At 44.5% G+C, this 18,966-nt stretch overlaps 1 long non-coding RNA gene across 2 annotated transcripts in view; it reads right to left on the reverse strand.

Moving 5' to 3' along the window:
* Positions 1-18,966, reverse strand: part of LOC115520713 — a 29,941-nt gene that overhangs the window by 8,917 nt on the left and 2,058 nt on the right. The window contains exons 2-3 of one of the 2 annotated variants that reach the window (XR_003970850.2): positions 15,417-15,467; positions 7,587-7,655 (exon numbers count right to left, since the gene is read on the reverse strand). This is a non-coding gene — a long non-coding RNA (uncharacterized LOC115520713). Of the gene's footprint in view, positions 1-7,401; positions 7,656-15,416; positions 15,468-18,966 lie in introns of those variants that run through there. The other variant, XR_003970849.1, reaches the window with a different exon arrangement.

Raw genomic sequence — 18,966 nt, forward strand, 5'->3', positions numbered from 1 at the left:
GGGCCCTAGTGGTAGCGGGGGAGGGGAAGAAAGAAGGGGACCTGATTTAATCATCACTGCCCTATGAAGCATGTGTGATGATCTCCATTTCTAGATCAGGACGCCAAGGTTAAGTACCTTGCCTAAGGTCATACAGGTCGTAAGTGGAAGAGCCAGGCCTTGAACCCAAATCTGTCTGAACCTTGAGTTGGGTGCCCTGCACTGGGCTGGGGAGGGAGGGGCCCAAGACAGCAGAGAGGAGCGGGTTGCCTTCAGACTCAGACTCAGAAAGCCAGCCCACCGGTTTTTTGCAGGGGCCACCTATTAGGGGTTATAAATGCAGGTTCTGCCTAGTGCCTGCAGCCAAGCCACCCAACTGGGGTCAGCACTCAACCACTAAATATGGCCCCAGGGGCTGCTCTGTTAACTCAGCACTGAGACCTCCAGCTCTGGCTGCCAGCAGAGCATGGTCTGTCCTCTGTGCCTCTGAGCACAGCCACCCCCTAACCTCCCAACGCCCCTTCTACTCCCTCATTCCTCTGCTCCTACTCTTGGGAAGGAACAAAGGGTGGGCAGTGGTGACTGGAAGAGTCTGGGTCCTAGATTCAAGTCCCTGAAGTTTGAGTCCAGTGTGACCTGCTTAATTGCCCTAAGTGGCTTAGAACAAGCCAAATTACTGATTGTTGAGGCTGGGGGCTAGGGTCCACAATCAGTGGTTGGGAGCCTACGACATACCAGTTTTATTCAGTCCTTATGACTATGAGAGGTAGGTATTAGTACTCCATTTTACAGATAAAGAAACAGAGGCTCAGAGGGGAAGTAATTGGCCTAAGGTCACCCACAGCTTTGGCTCTGGAACCAAGGAAGACCTAGATTTTTGAGGCTCGCCCCAATGATTGGCGGTCTTGGGCAAGTTACTTGACCTCTCTGAGCCTCAGTTGCCTCATCTATAAAGGTGATATTAAATTAACATCCAACCTGTAACGTTATTCCGAGGCTTTTCCAAAGTAATGTTAAAACTCTTAGCATGGTATCGGGTACAGAGAAGGTCCTTAGTTAACATTATTATGACAAATTCAATTATCTGACCAATGTGAGGCTTCACTTCCCAAGAGCAGTGGGGCTAGGGAAAATTTTTAACCTTTCCAGAGTAATCCAAGATGTCTTCCCGAGAGAAGTAACATTTCTGTCCCATTTTACCCTGAGACCGTAAGTTCACTGGGTGTGGGTGTGGTTGTGGGAGGGCTGGGTGTAGGGGTATTTGGGAGAAGGTGGAACAGCTGATGTTGCCTCAGTCTGATGTATGGGGGTCAGGTCAGGTCTAAACACGGGCAGGCCACCAGACCTCGTTCTCGGAGAATGTCCCAACAGCCCGCTTGGGCACCTTGGATGATAAACAAGTTGTCACCCTCCGAGCCCCAAGTGAACCTGATAAATCCTGGCAGAGCTGAGGGAAGAGTAGAGGCCCATCTATAAATACTCCATGACTCAGGCTCAGCGTCCTGTTGAAAGAGCTGCTTGTGTTTATGGCTCTGTTGCCGTGGGGAGGTCCTCCAGCACTAGGGATGAAGGTCTAGGCCACCCTTAGACCACCGATTTTGCTCTGCTGGGGCAGTTGTGGGTCTGCAGCTTAGTGTCCGGTCCATTATGGGATTCAGGAAATCTCTCACCTCTGGGTCTTCTGCACTCAAGAAATGAAACATGTTGGTTCTCCCTGCTTTAGCCGGATGGGCTATGAGGCAGGATTGCCTGGTGGTTGGGCACACGGGTTTTTATGGTGCCAGAAAAATGTGGGCTCAAGTCCCAATTTCATCCCTGAACTTTGTGACTTTAGACCAGTCACTTTACTTTTCTGAATCTGTTTCCTGAGCTATAAAATGGGGATAGCAATGGAAATACCTTCACAGGACTGTCATGAGGACAAGAAAAGAGTGTATGTAAGGCACTTAGCACGGTAACCAGCACATAGTAAACCTTCAGTTAATAGTAGGTATTGTACTTACAAATTAAGCTATCTGTTTAAAATTCTTGGAAAAGGGGATACTTGGGGATTTGATTCCCCCAAAGAGATATTTAGGGAGTTGGTGGTTACCCCGACCTTTACCATCTCTCTGCTTCCCAAATATGAAGAGTCAAGGTATGAAGAAAACAAGATGGTTCCCAAGATTGGTAGGGAAAGGGCAAGGCACTGTCATTTATCAAATACCTACTGTGTGCCAGCTGCTGTCACTTACATCATCATCTCATTTGACTCCCTAGCCACCATATAACTAACTCCCTGTAAACCAAGCCCCAATGAGATATACTGAATGGCAGAGCTGAGATTTGAACCCATGTCTGCATGCCTCCAAAGTGCTTGTTGTGTGTGTGGCCCCCGGCATGAGACTACCTGGCTGCTTCCCTGGTCTAGGAAGGTGGCCAAAGCAGGGATAGAAGTGAGGGAATGAGGAAGGAAGAATCAAGGAGCTTGGCAACAGTCTGGGAGAGTGTAGAGAACTAGAAGGACAACTGGAGATAGAAAGCTGGTTGGGGAAGATGTGTAACTTTGAGGTGACTGCTTTGTGGGGTCAACCAGTAGACAAAATGAAACTGAACCTAGAAGAAAGATCAGACTGGGATGGAGACAAGAGTCCTTTCCTCGAGACTGTCTGAAATGACTTCTGAACTTACAACTCCTCCAGATCCTCTCATGTCTGGCTTTGAATGTCCTCTCTGTAGCACCCACCTCAGGACCTTTGCATGTGCTGGGTGCCCTGCGTGGAATAGTCTTCCCCTTCTCAACTAAGATGTTACCTCTCCAAAGAGGCCTTCCTTAGCACTCTATTTAAATAGGTCCCCATCGCATTGTTCCTGGACTCAGCACCTACTTCGTCCAACTATTTTTCAAAATCTATAATTGTTTTACTCAATTTCCTTGTCAATTGTTGTCCCCACCCCCAACCAATAAAGTACCTGTTCCATGAGTACCAGGATTGGATGGGCTTGTTCACTGCTGTATCCACAGCTCCCAACATACAGTAGGAGCCTAGCAAATATTTAGGGAATGAATGAATGACCCAGCCCTACCTACCTCCTCATATCCCCCTTTTTCTGATTCTCTGCTCCTTTGAAACTGGTTTCCCCATCACGCTCTCCTCATTCTCTTCTCCTATGTGCCCCTACTTGCAATGCCCTTTTACCTCTGCCCCTTCAAACATTGCCAAAGGCTCAGCTCCTACTGGACCTCCTCTGGGAAGCCCACTTACCCCTGGATCAATCGTCCTTGTGAAGTGAACAACCTGTACAACTGTGCATGATGGCCCTACTCCAAGCACCACTACTTATATGTGACCTTGAGCAAAGTCACTTCAGCTCTCTAGGCATTTCCTGCCGTTAATTCTATCCTTGGGGTTTTATCTAAGGGAAATAATTCAAAAGCAGAGAAAAGCCAAAAATGCCCAAAGATGTACTCTGAAGCATTATTTAAAATAGAAGAAAAAAAAATGACTGCCTGGGTGGCTCAGTCGGTTGAGCATCCGACTCTTGATATCAGCTCGGGTCGTGGTTGGGCCCCACGTTGGGCTCCACACTGAGCATGGGGTTTTCTTGAGATTCTCTCTCCCTCTCTCTCTCCTCCTCCCCTGCTCTCTCTCTCAAAACAAATAAATAAATTAACTTAAAAAAAATAAAAGAAAATAGAAGAAAATTTTTCAACAACAAAAATGTTGCATGTTAACCACAATAAAAGCTACTGTTTGTTTACTGAGTGTTTGAACAGGCCAGGCAGCACGTGGGGGCATGAAGAGCTGTTAAAAGCACGGGTCGCAGAGCTTCAGCTCTCTTGTGATCTTGAGCCAATGACTTACCTCTTTGACCCTCAGTTTCCCAATCTGTAAAATGGGGATGATGACGGCTCCTACCTCATTGGCTTTTTGCTGTTGTTAGGCAAACTTTCTATCGACTACAATCCAAATACAGAAAGGTATACAAATAAATGTGCAACTCAGTGGATTTTCACAGACACACACAAATATGGTCCTGTAATCTGGGCAGTTTTGAGGATCACATGAGACAACACCTGGGGAGTACTTAGGGTGCCAGTGATGAACGGCTAATGTCACTCATGCTGTATTTCATATGCATTGTGCTAAGCACTTGCCACGTATTATTTTTATTAAATCCTCACGGTAACTACCTTGTAGTGGCTACAAGGCAGGCACTGATATTACCCTCATTACAAATAAGGAAACCTAGATTCGGAGAAGCTAAATATACTGGCCAACGTCACAAAGTTAATAAATGACAAAGGGGAGAGAGGAATCCAAAACCCTCCTCCCCAACCACTTGATTCCCCTGAAATAAACTAACAAGTCGACTAGTCAGTAAAAAAAAAAAAAAAAAAAAAAAAAATTGGGTAGTCAATGACCAACTCAGAAAACTGTGGTCTTCTGAATTCTTGAGTCAATTAAATATTTATTGATAGGTTATGTGCCAGGCACTGTTGTAATCACTGGAGACACAGAGCAAGTGAGATCGAAAAGTCCCCTGGCCTCACAGAGCTTACATTCTCTGTTAGGAGAAGACAGACATGAAAATAAATAAAGATAATTTCTGAGAGTAATAAATACTATCAAGAGAAGAAAACAGGACAGTGGGATGGAGTGAGACTTACAGTCAGGGGGGCTGTTTCAAATAAGATATAAGCCCTGGTGGCTCAGTCGGTTAAGCATCCGACTTCAGCTCAGGTCATGATCTTGCGGTCCGTGGGTTCGAGCCCTGCATCGGGCTCTGTGCTGACCGCTCAGAGCCTGGAGCCTGCTTTGGATTCTGTGTCTCCCTCTCTGCCCCTCCCCTGCTCATGCTCCGTCTCTCTCTCTCAAAAATAAATATAAAAAAAATTAAAAAATATATTAAGCAGCCATTCTCAAATATCATTTTGCAAACTAAAACCTGGGAAAAGGTAACATAAAAAAGAAGAAACCACGATGATCACTATGACAGTTTTGTGCACACCTCATCCCAGCCTTTGCTAGATGGACAGACAAAACTGTCAGAAAAGTGAAAAAGATTTATTGAGGTGGCATGATGATGAGGCCTTTTTAATTTCTTTTTTCCTTTATGAAAAATACCTGCTTTTGTCACCTGATGGTCTACCTAATTCGTTTAAAGTTAAGAAAAAAGAAGCAGCATTCCAGGAGTCTCACACAGACCAAAGAAGACAGTTCTCTGGTTACTGGGAAGGCTAAGCACATGAGAGGGATATATCATCTTAGCAAACATGCTGTGCGATCTCAAGCAAGTTACGCTCCTTCTCTGGGGCACAATACTGAACATGCGGACTGCCTGGTACATCTGACAAAAGTGGGGTCCCTCATAGATGAAGGAAGGCACTGGCAAAACCAAGCTACATGCTATTCATGTAACACATACTTATAAGAATACTTTTTTTTTCAATCGCAAGGAAAAAAAAATGGAATCAGTAATAAAAATCAACCCAGAGAATGAGAAAACAAGCCATGGATGGGAGGAAATATTTGCAAAAGACATGTTTGATAAAGAACCGTGACCCAACGTCTGCAAAGAACGCTTAAAAGTCAACAATAAGAAAATGAACAACTCAATTACAACACGGACAGAAGATCTGAAGAGCTCACCAAAGAAGATATACGGATGGCAAATAAGCATATGAAAAGATGCTCAACATCATATGTCATTAGGGAATTGAAAATTAAAACAAAAATGAGATACCATGACACATCCATTAGAATGACCCAAATTCAAAACACTGACATCACCAAATGCTGGCAAGGATGTGGAGAAACAGGAACTCTCATTCATTCTGGGGGGAGGTAAAGTGGCACAGCCACTTTGGAACCCAGTTTGGCAATTTCTTATCAAACTCAACATACTCTTACCAGAAGATACAGGAATCAGGTTCCTCAGTATGTGCCCAAATGAGTTGAAAACTTATGCCCACACAAAAACCTGCATGTAAATATTTATAGAGGCTTTACTCATAATTGCCAAAACTTGAAAGCAACCAAATGTCCTCCAGCAAGTGAATGGATAAATAAACTATGGTACAACCATACAGTGGAATATTATTCAGCACAAAGAGAGAGAGAGAGTGAGAGAGAGAGAGAGAGAGAGAGAGAGAGCAAGCTATCAAGCCACTCATAAAGACATGGAAGAAATTTAAAGGCATATTATATTACTAAGTGAAAGAAACCAATCTGAAAAGGCTATATATTATGTGATTCCAACCTTATGACATCCTGAAGAAGGCAATATGGAGACAGTAAAAAGTTCAGTGGTTTCCAGGGGTTTGGGGAAAGGGAGAGATGAATAAGTGAAGCATATGGAATTTTTAGGGCAGTAAAAATATTCTGTATAATACTATAATGGTAGATACATGTCATATACATTTATAGAAACTCTTACATGCTAAGAGCGAACTGTAATGTGAGCTAAGGACTTTGGGTAATAATGACATGTCACAGTGGGTTCATTGATTGTAAAAATGTGCCACACTGGTGCATCATGTTGATGGTGGCGGATATTGATGGGGGAGACAGGGGATATATGGGGACTGTCTGCACCTTCTGCTCAATTTTGCTGTGAATGTAAAACTGCTCTAAAAAATAGGTTATTGGGGTGCCTGGGTGGCTCAGTCAGTTAAGCATCTGACTTCGGCTCAGGTCATGATATCACGGTTCATGAGTTCCAGCCCTGCGTCTTCAGGTTCTGTGCTGACAGCTCGGAGTCTGGAGCCTGCTTCAGATGCTGTGTCTCCCTCCCTCTCTATAATCCTCCCCCGTTCGCATTCTGTCTCTCTCTCTCTCTCTCTCTTTGTCTCTCTCTCTCTCTCTCTCTCTCTCACTTGAAATTAAATAATAAATATTGAAAACAATTTTAATAAATAAATAATTGTTTTTAAATAGGTTATTAGGGGTGCCTGGGTGGCTCAGTCATTTAAGCATCTGGCTCTCGATTTCGGCTCAGGTCATGATCTCACCATTAGTGGGACCAAGCCCCGCATCGGGCTCTGCTGACAGTGTGGCACCTGTTTGGGATTCTCTCTCCCTCTCTTTGCCTCTACCCTGCTCACACTCTCTCTCTCTCTCTCTCTCTCTCTCTCTCTCTCTCTGTCTTTCTCTCTCAAAATAAATAAACATTAAAAAATTAAAAATAGGTTATTCATTTTTCAAAAATCAGTATAAGAGGGGTGCCTGGGTGGCTCAGTCGGTTGAGCGTCCGACTTCGGCTCAGGTCATGATCTCATGGTTCATGAGTTCGAGTCCCGCGTCGGGCTCTGTGCTGATGGCTCAGAGCCTAGAGCCTGCTTCGGATTCTGTGTCTCCCTCTCTCTGTGCCCCATCCCCGCTCATACTCTGTCTCTCTCTCCCTCAAGAATAAATAAAACATTAAAAAAAATTTTTTTTTAAATCAGTATAAGAAAACAAAGAAACATTCATGGATAGAATTCTTAGCTCCGGTGGGGGACTGGGAAATTCCCGGAAGATCTTTGCTCCTTGAGGTCTGCCGCCGCTCATGCAGGAAGGAACAAGAAGTCACGTATAAGATGAAGAAACTGGGCTCCCAACAGCATCTCTTCACCGCACACTTACTGCGCACTGAGCCCCGTGCTCCGCGTGAATCATTCCATTTGTTCTTTCCACAGCCGAGTGAAAATGTTTCTATGGTGTGAAAGGGTTGAAAATGATTATTCCCAGGGAACGGGAGGAAACTGAGGCTGGGGCGCGTCCATCTGCCCCGTCACCCAGCTGTGTATGGGAGGCTGTGCTCTAAGTCAGGAGGAGAGATTGGGAGCTCCGGGGGCTCTCTCCGCCCTCACTCCGTTCCACACTGCCATGAGCTGGTTTGTCTTTTCTGGAGGCCCAAGTGGGGGGCCCTGCTCACTCGGGACATTGGATTCCTGGAAGGACAGTGCCGTGCCCTCAGGGGACTGAGAGTCTGACTGCCTGCAGCGCAGCTCCAGGCAGGAATTTCACACCTTCCCAGACCCTAGACCACAGGTGGAGGGTGTCTGGGGGACAGGCCAAGTCGGCCTGCGGGGCTGGGAAGGGTTGTTCCCGCAGAGAAAGGGCTCCTTCTCCAGTCCTCAGCCACCTGTTCCCCAGACCCGCCCTCTCCACCTCTGTACCTCCTCTTTGGAACGCTAAATCTACGGACTGGTGGGGCTGGCTGGGTATTAATAGCTGGAGTCTGACGTTGGTGCTGATTAGAAAGGCATCCTGGCAGCCAAGACCTCTGAATGCCTTTCAGCCCATCTCTCCAAGCCTCCCATGACCCTGAAGAGGATGAGGGTGGCAGGATGATGATGATGATGATGATGATGATGATGATGATGATAATGACATACCAGTTACCCTGCTTTGAGGGCCACAGTGCCAAATGCATCACCCACACTGTTGCGTTCAATCCCTACCTGTACTTTTTAGTACCTCCACTTAATATACAGAGAAATCGAGGCTGGTGAGAGGTCAAGTAAGTTGCCCCAGGCCTCACAGCAGGGAGCAGCCGGGCAGGGACTCAAAACCGTCTGCCAACAGCAGCAAGCGCTCCTGTGGGTGACGGAGCCAAAGACGTGTGTCCTGCTCGAGTCCCGGTAAACACGGTGGCCCAGTCCCCTTAACCTCCAGGAGCAGAGCTGACTCGTACCGGGGATGGGAGGGGATGAGCTTCCAGGCAGGACAGGGCCTGTTCGTCCGAGGGGCAGGGCCAGAGCCAGCCTGGGAGAGGAGGTGCTCTCCCCGGGCTTCTGGTGTGGGGAGGCGGGTGACAGGGAAACCAGGCCTGTGATTACCCCTCTGCTCACCTCTTCTCTTGCGGTTCTGGTTCTCCCTCCCTCACACATCTCTTCACTCCTTTGAGGTGTCTGACTATTTGGGAGAGACAGTCAATCACAGGGACAGGAAAGCAAAGAGGCCCATTTGTCCCTGGGCTCGTAGTCACAAAGGCCTCAAATCTAGGCGCCTGGCATTAGCTTTCGAGGGGCGGCGTGGCACAGTGGTCGCTTAACCACTTACCGCCAGACTGCTGGGCCTCCCTTCCAGATCTGCCATTTAGGGTTGTGTAGCTTCGGTAAGGTTCTTGAACTGCTCTGTGCCTCTGTCCCCCTGTCTGTAAAACAGGGAGAAACGCCCACGTCCATAGGGTTGTTGTGAAAATCAACCGAGTTAATAAAAGTAAAGGGTACATTTCTGCAAGCTTAAAAAGCCTGGCACAGGGGCGCCTGGGTGGCTCAGTCGGTTAAGCGGCCGACTTCGGCTCAGGTCATGATCTCGCGGTCCGTGAGTTCGAGCCCCGCGTCGGGCTCTGTGCTGACAGCTCGGAGCCTGGAGCCTGTTTCAGATTCTGTGTCTCCCTCTCTCTGACCCTCCCCTGTTCATGCTCTGTCTCTCCCTCTCTCAAAAATAAATAAAACGTTAAAAAAAAATTAAAAAAAAAAAAAAAGCCTGGCACAGAATAAGCGCTCAATCAGTGTTACACTCCATCATCAGCTATTTCCAAGCGATGTTCCGTGCAGAATAACAGAAGGGAAAGGAGACGTTCATCAAGGAAACTTTAAAAACTCCTCTCCCATACTGCACCATTCAACACAACCACATTTACTCCATTTCCTTCCGATTATTCTCCTGTCCATCATTTTTACAACTCGACAGTCACAGCGTACTGAAAAGCCGTGCAGCCTTGGGACTTGTTTTTCATTTAACGTGTTGTCCCAAACGTTTTCTATAATCGTCGAATAGGATGGAACTGAGGGCCTGGTCCGTGCTGAGCGTGGCTCTGGGCTCTGGGCACACGGCCACCAGCGGGAACAGACAAAGCCATCCCCTCTAGGAGCTTACATTCTAGTGGGCATTGCCTTCAGAACTCATTATTTTCCATCGGGGTCTCATCACACAAACAGAGAACACAAACAGGAAGTGCCGAGTTCAAGGAATTTTTACATATGTACTCATCCACATCACCATCACCCAGGTTAAGATCCAGAACATTTCCATCACCCCAGAAGACTCCTTCACCTTCCCCATCAATAACCACCCCACTTCCACAAAGATTAGTCTCACCTGTTTAAGAAGAGGACCTACTCTTTTGGGAATGCCTACTTTCTAATGGCTGCAGAATATCCCATCCTATCGATATATCATTGGACACATTTTTTGCTTTCAGTTTCTCACTGTTATCAATAATGCTACAGGGACTGTCGCATTTTCAATTACCTCCTTAGCCTAGACTCTCAGAAATGGGATTGATTTTTGAAAGGGTACTTAGTAAACATTGACAGGTTGCTTCCCTAGAATGTTGTAGGGTCCCACCAGCAGTGGGAGGAGCAAGCTACAACCACACAGCATAACCAGAGTGCAGCTCAGGCACCTGCCTCCTTGGCTAGAATCGCCTAGAATTTTAAGAATTCCCGGCATATAATACAGTGCGACAGAGGTCTGACGGGCATGAGAAAGGCTCACTAGGCAGCATCTCTCTTGGTCCTGAGTTTGGGGCTGAGTCATCAGAACCATGACTTCTCGAAGCACACTGAAAGGGAATTCATCTTTCACCAATGGATTAACAAAAACCAAGCGGCAGAGGCAGATTCAATCACTAAAGCAGATATCAATGTAGGAATTTACCAAGATACATTGAACAGTCAGGGAAACAAGAATGTGCATACCGGCGTGCCCTCTCTCTGTTAGAAGGCCACAGGGAAAGCCAGCTTACGAGAGTTTCTCGGTGGCTCAGTCTGTGATCCCCAGAAGGTAGGGCTGGTGAGAAGGAGGCTCTGACATGTGAGGAGAGGACATCTTATCCTCAGCTCAGCGGACTCCCTCAGATCTGGGTCCTTAAGGAAAACTGAGCTCAGCCCCACACTCTTTGACAATTCCTCCTTCTCATGCCAAATTTCCAAACCCCAGACCCTGTACAATCTCCCACCTGCCCTTCAGTCTAATTGTCCCCTCTTTCCTGGTCACAGCCTCATCTACGCCACCACGCATCGCCTCTGGCCTAGACCTTTGCAGCCAACTTCTCTCTGTTCCTCCCGCCACCCTTGGTCCAACCTCCACCTGGCAGCTAAGTGATCTTCTGAACTGCAAATCTGATCATGTTTAAAATCTCTACTTAAACCCCGTCGGTGATGGAAGGATGAATGGGTAAGCAAAATGTGGTGTGTACATACAATGGAAGATTATTCAGCCTTAACACGAAGAAATGCTGACGCTTGATGCATGAATTGAAGGCATTATGCTAAGTGAAAGAAGGCAGACACAAAAGGACAAATACTCTTAAATATCATACAGTGCTTTTATGAGTTACGTGGAATAGGCAAGTTCATAGAGACAGAAAGTAGGATGGCAGTTGCCAGAGGCTGAGAAGGAGAGGGGACGGGGAGTTAGTGCTTAACGGGGACAGAGGTTCAGTTTCGGAAGACGAAGGAGTTCTGGAGATGGATGGTGATGGCTGTGCCACACTGTGAATGTACTTAACACTGAACTGTACCCTTAAAAATGATCAACTTTGGGGCACCTGGCTAGCTCATTCGGTGGAGCATGTGACTCTTGATCTCAGGGTCGTCAGTTCAAGCCCCATCCTGGATGTGGAGACTTACTTAAGGTTAAAAAAAAAAAAAAGTCAGCTTTATGTTATATATATTTTACCACAATTTTAAAAAACAACTTCAGGGGCGCCTGGGTGGTGCAGTCGGTTAAGCGTCCGACTTCAGCCAGGTCACGATCTCGCGGTCCGTGAGTTCGAGCCCCGCGTCAGGCTCTGGGCTGATGGCTCAGAGCCTGGAGCCTGCTTCCGATTCTGTGTCTCCCTCTCTCTCTGCCCCTCCCCCATTCATGCTCTGTCTCTCTCTGTCCCAAAAATAAATAAACGTTGAAAAAAAAAATTTTTTTTTTAAAAAATAAAAAATAAATAAAAAAAATAAAATAAAAAACAACTTCGATGACTCACTTTTATCTCAAGATCCATAACAGGGTCTACCGGACCCTGCAGGATCTGGCTCCTGCCTCATGTTGGACGTTTAGGGCTGATCAGCACACCTCTGCCCCCTTCAACTGGGGTTGGGCCCTATTAAGAAACAGGAACAGGAACCCACAAACGTATGGCCAGCTAATCTTCGACAAAGCAGGAAAGAATATCAGTGGAATAAAGACAGTCTCTTCAGCAAGTGGTGCTGGGAAAACTGGACAGCGACACACAGAAAAATGAACCTGGACCACTCTCTTACACCATACACAAAAAGAAACTCAAAATGGATGAAAGACCTAAACGTAAGACAGGAAGCCATCAAAATCCCAGAGGAGAAAGCAGGCAAAAACCTCTTTGACCTCAGCCACAGCAACTTCTTACTCCACACGTCTCCAGAGGCAAGGGAAACAAAAGCAAAAATGAACTATTGGGACTTCATCAAAATAAAAAGGTTCTGCACAGTGAAGGAAGAAATCAACAAAACTAAAAGGCAACCAATGGAATGGGAGAAGATATTTGCAAATGACATCTCAGATAAAGGGTTAGTATCCAAAATCTATAAAGAACTTAGCAAACTCAACACCCCAAAAAACAAATAATCCAGTGAAGAAATGGGCAAAAGACATGAATAGACATTTCTCCAAAGACATCCAGATGGCCAACCGACACATGAAAAAATGTTCAACCTCACTCATCATCAGGGAAACATAAATCAAAGCCACAATGAGATACCACCTCACACCTGTCAGAACAGCTAACATTAACAATTCAGGCAACAGCAGATGTTGGCGAGGGTGCAGAGAAAGAGGATCTCTTTTGCGTTGTTGGTGGGAATGCAAACTGGTGCAGCCACTTTGGAAAACAGTATGGAGGTTCCTCAAAAAATTAAAAATAGAACTACCCTATGACCCAGCAATTGCACTGCTAGGCATTTATCCAAGGGAGACAGTTGTGCTGTGTCGAAGGGGCACATGCACCCCCATGTTTATAGCAGCACTATCAACAATAGCCAAAGTATGGAAAGAGCCCAAACGTCCATCGATGGATGAATGGATCAAGAAGATATGGCATATATATACAATGGAGTATTATTCGGCAACCAAAAAGAATGAAATCTTGCCATTTGCAACTACGTGGATGGAACTGGAGGGTATCAGGCTAAGCGAAATTAGTCAGAGAAAGACAAATATATGACTTCACTCATATGAGAAATTTAAGATACAAAACAGATGAACATAAGGAAAGGAAAGCAAAAGTAATATAAAAACAGAGCAGGACAAAACACAAAAGACTCTTTTTAAAAATTTTTTAAATGTTTGATTTTTGAGAGAGACAGAGTGTGAGCAGGGGAGGAGCAGAAAGAAAGGGAAACAGAGAATCTGAAGCAGGCTCCAGGCTCTGAGCTGTCAGCACAGAGCCCGAGAGGCTTGAACTCACCAACCATGAGATCATAACTTGAGCTGAAGTCAGATGCTTAACCGACTAAGCCACCCAGGTGCCCCCTTGAATCTCAATTTAAATGTCACTTCTTGTTTAAAGCTTTCCCTGACCTTGTATCCCTTTCATGTAAGAACAATTTCGGATCTCTCCTCTGGGCTCATGTAATCTCCTGTGGCACTAAATGACATTGTACTGTCTTCGGTTGTTTAGGCATCTGTCACCCCGGGTAGGCTATGAGGGCAGGGACCTTGTCTTCTTGTTCACTGCCTTTTCACCAGCATCTAGCATAATTTCTTGCACATAGTAGTTGCTCACTAAATAGCTGTTGACTTATGGATGAATAAAGAGCCCACCATGTGCCAGGCACAGATTAACTCTTTGGGAGGAGTTTGTGAAGTGATATTTGCTAACTGCCCCCACCAGTAAATAAGCCCTATTCTCCAGGACACAGAGCTTGATCAAGGAAGGCCCACAATCCTTAGTGAGCCAATCAGATCCAAAGACTCAGGACTCAATCTCAGGACTGTTGTTGAGGAATGGAGTGGCTGACTTTCTCTTTCCTGCAGGGGCAAACTCCTGAGGCTGAACCCCTGGGACTGCTGCCTACCACCTGGGCCCATCAGAGAAGCTGGCCTTAAGATGTAGTCGGCAAAGTGGGAGGCAGCATACAGAAAGCTGAGTCTTTGGTGATATGTGAGCTGCTGGATCAAAGCTTTCCTGCAACTGGTATTCCCATCTCAGTTCCTCTCAGGCACACCTGCCAACTATTCCTTTTCAGTCAGTTTGATTGGGTTTCTGCCCTTGTAACATACAACTTCCAGAAAGGCCAGGGGCAGCCAAAGCTCCAACATCTTAGTATCCGCTGAGGAGCTGAACGAATCCTCAGTTTGAGATGCTCTTGGGACCTTGTCTTGTGGCCCTCCTCAACCATATTGGCTATCAGATGGGGACACCGCCTAGCAGCAGCTCTTGGCACCAAGGACAGGGGATGGGGAGGTTGGTCTTAACTACTAGCTTCTCCACTGTTCTCAGTCCTCACTGAGGAGACAACTAGGACCCATCCAAAGACAAAACAGCTGAAGTTGTGCCTGGCCCACGACCTTCTTGGTACCCTAAATCACTTGTTTGGGGGCTGGATCAGGAATAAGCATTTCAATCTGCTTGGTGGAGGTGTAGAACTAAAGAATCAGATGTCAGAGCTGGAAAGATCTGTAGAGATGAGCTGGTCCCCTCATTATGTATAATGAAGAAACTGAGGCACGGAACAGGGAGACTTGTTCAAGGTCACAAAGCATGTTAGTGCCAGAGCTGGCACTCTCCTTAAAGGTGTTTCTCCATCAGCCTCCCCCTGCAGAGATGTGGCTGGGAAGGAGAGGGGAGAGAACATAGATGGGGATTCTCCCTGCTATGGGGAGATAGGAGCTGTTCCCCAAACAGTCACTAGTAGGCCTGGTTAGTCGTCCTTAATAATTTAGTAGTATGTTGATAACACCTTGTGACTAGCCTAGGGTGAGATGAGTTCAGAGGGTACCATGTCTCTGATAAAGCATCAGTCATGCCTCCAGAATTTCTGCAGAGGAGGAATTTAGGGCCAGCAGCCTGGTGGGAAAGGAGACTGAGACTTGCCCTGAAGCTGCATTTGCATAGTTGGTCTACTGCTGTTACTGATTTCCACACTATTGACATTTTAAGCAGGATCATTCTTTGCAGTGGGTGACTCTCTTGTGCATTGTAGCAGCATCCTCGGTCTCTACCTACTGGATGTCAGCAGCACCCACCCTCCCAGTGTGATAACCAAAATGTCTCCAGACATTCTGCCAAATGGCCCTGAAAGGCAACCTGACCCATTTGAGATCCACTGTATGATCTTAATTGTATGTTTAACTGGCTGAGAGGGCATGAGGAGATTCTTCTAAAAGAAGACAGGAGATAAAAATAGGAGCCACCCTCTCCTATAAGGAAAAAAAAAAGTTATCAGAGGGCTGGTCAGCTCTAGGCAGAACTGTGAACTTTGACCTTACCATGCAAGCTTCCTTTCTTGACCATTTTCTTCTCTGTCATGGCTCCCATTCCTACGTAGAAAAAAAAAAAAAAAAAACTATCCATGAAAAAATTAATATTTCTATCCATGCTAAAAGTGAGACAAGCAGGATACTATAGTTAAAATAGTTGAACTTCAAAACACAATCGTTATACTCTTAAGATGTGAGCGTTCCACTGTATGCAAACTATATCTCAAAAAATTAATTAAAAAACACATGGGCATTGTAGTCAGACCAGGGTTCAAGTCCCAATTCAGATATTTCCTAGCTGTGTGATTCTGTCTTCTTAGAACCACTGCTTCCTCGGTTGTAAAAGTGTACTGTTTGCACAGTGCTGGCACAGGGAGGAATATGAATATTACCTATTTTATTTACATTTATAGTACCTATTTATATTTATCTGTATTTTACAGGCAAAATTGCTCCCCAGTGATTTGCTTCCTATGGACCTATCGTAATTAGGGGCATCTCCACCTGCCTCTTTGCATGGGACCCCTTTGTTCAGATAGGAAAAATAAAGTCTGAAAACACAGCAATTTATAGGACTTGGACCTGGAGTCTTGGGTCCACCAATGACTTCCTAGGAACTTAAGTTACTGAGTTCCTCTGAGTCTCCCTTTTCTCAGCTTAGAAATGGTGTACTAATACTACTCATTTCCCAGGGTTCTTGTGAGATTTTACAACGTGGCTCTACACCCGTCTGGGAATTCAGACCTGCCTTAAAGGCTGGGGCACCAGCTGTACTAATAGAACCTGCCACAAGGGGGCAGGATTGCTACATCCAAGTTCCCACCTGTCTAAAACCGTCATTTAATTTTTTGAGCATAGTTGTCTAACTTGTTATAATGGGAAAATTCAGACATATACCAAAGTAGAATAGTGGACCCCATGTACCCAGCACCAGGTTTCAACAACTATCAACATTTTACCAATCTTCCTCCCTCTTTTTGTTTGCTATACTGCTTGTGGGTTGTAAAGCATAGCCCAGACCTCATTACACTTTATCTGTAACACATCCATGTGCTATTCTAATTGAAAAAGGCTTTTATTTTCACAGGCACTATGCCATTATTGCACCTAACAGAAAAGGACAATAATTCCTTAATTTAATCTATCAGTCTATGTTCAAATTTCCCTGATTGTACCAAACATGTCTTTTGACAGTGGCTCGCTTGAATCAGGATCCAAATGAGGTTATTGCATTTGGCAAGTGTCTTGATTTTTATGCTTTAACGTTCTGTCTTCCTTTTGAAATTTCACACCATGAATTTGTTGCAAAAACCAGGTCACTTGTGTAGTAGAATGTCCCACATTTTGAGTTTGGGTGATTATGGCTGATTTGTCTATCTCCCTTATTTCTGGTAAACTGGTAATTAGATCTTGGCTTGATTAGACTTAGCTTCTTTTTTGCTTTTTAAGGCAACAATATTTCTTGGAGAGCGCTGAATCCCCCTCCTGGTGATGTTAAGTTTGATCACTGGGTTCAGGCACTGTCAGCGTAAGTTTTCCATTACAAAATTCCCCAACACCTTTTATCCAATTGTTTTAGCATCATTTCATGATCTTCACCCAGACTCATTACTTCACTAAGGTTTGCAAAATCATGATTTTCTAATCCTATCGTTTCTTCTGCATTTATTAGTCGGAATTCTTCTACCAAAAAAATAACTTTTACCTATTTGCCTACCTACAATATAACTGATCGAGGAATGACCAGAAAAAAAATGTTTGATTATTTCCCTTTATCAATGTTCACAGTAATTAGTTGACTCCCTATAAAACTCCATGGGTAACAAACATGCTGTTTTCCTTAAGTATCATTATTATTAACTAACGGATTTTTATATATTTTATGTGTTCTAACCTACTGAAGTCATTATTGTTCTTTTAATGCCGAAATTGTTCCATCTTTGGCCAGTGGGACCCCTTCATATCGGTTCCTCAGTCATCCTTACGTGACCCCAATAGTCTTTGATGGCTTCCTGGCTTCCAGGCATGAGATGATCCAGATCTGGAACCAGCCATTTATCTAAGGAGCCTTGATTCTCTTTGCTTACTTTTTAATTTTTTTGAAACTGGAAAATGGTATGTGGAGATCAAATCTGTGCATTAGGGGTGTTTGTTACTACTGGGTTCGTGATTGTTTCTAGGCCTTTTCAGCAGAGAGCTAGAAAACACATTTTTTAAGAGGACAATATGTACTTTGTTCATTCTGCTATCTAACTCAGATCTAAAATTATCCTAGGCTTGTTTAATATTTTTAACTTTTTCTCATATGTTGAAATTCTTGATGCCTAATGACATTAACATGCTTATTGGCTTTATCTTTAAATATCTATCATAGTTTCAAAATAGCAGTGTCAATATTACTACTAACAACCAGACTAGTAAGTGAAATTTAATATTTGTATGCAGTTCTAGTTGTCCTTCGACTATATCCCATTAGAGAAGTACAGTCAAAATACGTATAAAGCCACTTGAAATGATTTTCTCCATGTAGTTTTGCCACCAATCTGACATGTAATGGCTCATTTGCTCCCATCTGTTTTTTATTTTTGTGGAGTGTTTTATTCTCTTTACTTAACTTTGTTTTATAAATATGCAAAACATTTACAAGTTTCCCAGTCACTGTATCATAAAGTACATTCACAGAAGTCTCATTTCCATCCCTGCCCTCTCCATCTCACAAAGGCAACCATTTTTAGAAGACTGGGGTTTATTCTTCCATTGTCTAACTTGTAAATATAAGCAATTAATGTATATATCACTCCATTACTTATACAGAAGATAGCATCTAAACACTATTATGCATTTTATTTCACTAACAATATATATCGACATCACTCCAGGTTAGTATGTTTATTGGTATATGTAAGAAGTCTTTCATGTATCTTTTTACAGCTGCCTAGCACTTTATCCTGTGCATGTACTATAATTTATTCAGCCAGTTCTTTATTGACATGTGAGCAGTTTCCAGTGTTTTGCTGTAAAAAAATGCCATAATGAATAATAGCCTTGTGCACACAGCTTTTTGTATTTTTGCCAATGTATCACTAGGACTGATTCTAAGAAGTTTAGGATTTGGCTTAGGATTGCTGGGTGAAATAGTAAATATATACGGAGAGTGGCTATGTGTTGCCAGATTTTCTTAATGAGTTACATTGTTTTGTCTCCTCACAAGCAATGTAGTACTATCCTCAGGTGTGTTTTGGTCCCATATCAGATAGAGGAGGCTTCAGAGAGGAATCATAGATAGATAAGATTCCTGTCCCCAGGAACTCTCAGTCTAGTGAAAGTCCTATGGGCAAACAAATAATGTTGTAACTTAATAAGCCAGGCAGATCTACCCTGAAGCTAATGAAGCTTAAGCTTGAGTCCCCTATAAAGACACTTTCCAAGGTCTCAGTAGTGTGTTCTTGGAGCCATTCTGTAATGTTTTTCCTGAAGAGATACCCCAAATTATTTAAACTTCAGCCTCCGTAACACGTTGATTTCACCTCACTGCCTATCTTTGGGGGTTCTGGGGATG

This window comes from Lynx canadensis, chromosome C1, assembly GCF_007474595.2.
Source record: "Lynx canadensis isolate LIC74 chromosome C1, mLynCan4.pri.v2, whole genome shotgun sequence".
NCBI lineage: Eukaryota > Metazoa > Chordata > Mammalia > Carnivora > Felidae > Lynx > Lynx canadensis.